Source organism: Trichosurus vulpecula, chromosome 9, assembly GCF_011100635.1.
Source record: "Trichosurus vulpecula isolate mTriVul1 chromosome 9, mTriVul1.pri, whole genome shotgun sequence".
In the NCBI taxonomy this organism is placed as follows: domain Eukaryota; kingdom Metazoa; phylum Chordata; class Mammalia; order Diprotodontia; family Phalangeridae; genus Trichosurus; species Trichosurus vulpecula.
Window position 1 is genome coordinate 68,625,427 of NC_050581.1, and position 2,431 is coordinate 68,627,857.

The window sequence follows — 2,431 nt, forward strand, 5'->3', positions numbered from 1 at the left end:
GCCAAAAGAACAATGCACACACTGGCTACAACTATATACATGAAGACAATTTAAATGGTAACAAAACTCAAGTTAAAGACAATGGATGATGGTGGTATTACCTTGTTAAAATAAGGGAGCACAATATTCTATCTTTAATGCCATTACAAAATCAACAGGTATAGGCTTTGTTGCTTTTTAATTTGGGGGAGGAATGCTTACTGTTGTATTAATTTGTATTTATCAGTCATATTAAAACAATGTTTATAAAGAAAATTACTTCAGTATTTTAAAACAAGGTCAAGGAATAATTTTATCCATATTTTCTAAATTATTCCTTAAAGTTGTCATTTTACCTTGCTTGAATAGACCTGACCTTGATAATAATGACTAGGACATCTTTTCACTAGGAAGGAAAAAAAAAAGTTATTATTCACAATAAGCCTTATTTCTTTTGGAAAACTATTGAATGAAAAAATGATTGTAAAAACCTAAGACTCATGGTAGCTACAACTTTTCTCTTCTGCAATTTTGCTTTTCTATGATATTTAAAATGTTTTGTGGAGAATACTTTCTTCTGCATTTCAGTGAGATAAATTGTACAACTCAGCCCACACTAGAAAGGCTGTTTGATCTGTCCTTTGGCTTTCTTGAAATGTCCAAAATGACAAGGGGAACTGGTGCATTTACAAAAATAATCAAGAAAGAAATACACTATTTTTGCATCTATTGTCTAGATTTTTTTTTTGGTAAAAGTGTTGTTTTGGTCTGATTTATATGCAAAATTTCCCCATTTGCCCATGCCCCCTTGTGGCTGTGGACACAGGACACATTAGGCAAGCCATGTGATGGTCTGTGTATAGAAAACAAAGGTTGTGTGCCTTTTTTCCATAATAAAATCCTTTTCAAAACATAGCCCGCCCTTTCCCCCAAGATGGTGCCAAAGGCGAAGAAGGAAGCCGTTGTCCCCCCCAAGACAGAGGCCAAGTCCAAGGCCTAGAAGGCCAAGAAGGCGGTGTTGAAGGGTGTCCACAGCCACAAAAAGAAGAAGATCCGAACATCCCCCACCTTTCAGCGACCCAAGACACTAAGACTTCGAAGGCAGCCCAAATACCCTCGGAAAAGTGCCCCTCGGAGAAACAAGCTGGATCACTATGCCATCATTAAGTTCCCCTTGCCCACTGAGTCTGCTATGAAGAAGATTGATGACAACAACACCCTGGTCTTCATTGTGGACGTCAAAGCCAACAAGCATCAGATAAAGCAGGTGGTAAAGAAGCTGTATGACATCGATGTGGCCAAGGTCAACACACTGATCCGGCCTGATGGAGAGAAGAAGGCCTATGTCCGACTTGCTCCAGACTACGATGCTTTAGATGTTGCCAACAAAATTGGAATCATCTAAACTGTGTCCAGCTGTCCTACTCCACCTACAATAAAAAGTTTTCCGGTATAAAAAAAAATATATAGCCCAATCCCATTCCTGGTTGGCCTTTGATCTAACTATTGAAATATTATGATAAGAAGATAACCTAGAATCATCTACATATAGTCCTGGACAGTTGTTGACCCTGGGTGAATTGTGGTGAATACCTTATTAAAACACCTTCTCTGAGTCACTTCCTTTTTAGGTTGCATTCAACAGCAAAATTGTCAAATAACAAAAACACTTTATATTTCGAAATTTTCCTTTGTTTAAGGAACTTGAAGAATGCTGATTCTTTTTATTGTATCCCTGAATTCATCCCTTCACCTACTCAAATTGCCATCCTTCCACTCCTCACCCTGTGAGAAACACTTTTGTGCATGTCTTTCCGTAGGGTTTCAACAGAGGATCTTCTTTATGGTTTAGAGGAATTCCTTTAGATCTAGCTAGCTTAGTAGTGAGGTGGTGCTGTGGATAGAGTGAGCTCTGGGGTCTCCATTAAAAGACTTGAGTTACAATCTAGCCTCTGATATTTACTAGCCAGTTTCTTCCTCTGTAAAATGGGAATAAATCTAGCACATATCTCTCAGAATTGTTTTGAAAGCAAAAATGAGATATTTGTAAGATTCTTTGAAAGCTTTAATGCACTATATAAATGTTAGCTATTAACAACAATATTGAAATAGAAATGTTTCCCAGGTCTCATTGTAGCACTTTGCTTATCTGTCTATTTATCCCTTAATCTCACTCTATGATTAGTTCACATGCTCTTGAACTTCTATATGTGCTCAGGGATGGCAATAATGTTAAACTCAAAAGAAACAGGGACGACCAAACCATGCACAAGGTCACCGGCAGGCTGCGTTTTGACATACTAACATTATGTCCTATTGTATTTTTATTTATGTGGTTAAATTTTTCCCAATTATTTTTTAATCTGGTTTCGGCTGTACTCAGGAGTATTGCAGCCACAAAGTAACCTGTTGTCCTTGTGTCTGATACCTTTGCTTTAAGTCCTTTCTTCTA

The 2,431-nt window shown here is 37.6% G+C and overlaps 1 pseudogene; it reads left to right on the plus strand.

Annotated features, from left to right (window-relative positions):
- The first annotated feature begins 913 nt into the window (after nucleotides 1–913).
- On the plus strand, nucleotides 914–1,384 carry LOC118831912 (annotated as a pseudogene).
- The last annotated feature ends 1,047 nt before the right edge of the window (nucleotides 1,385–2,431 follow it).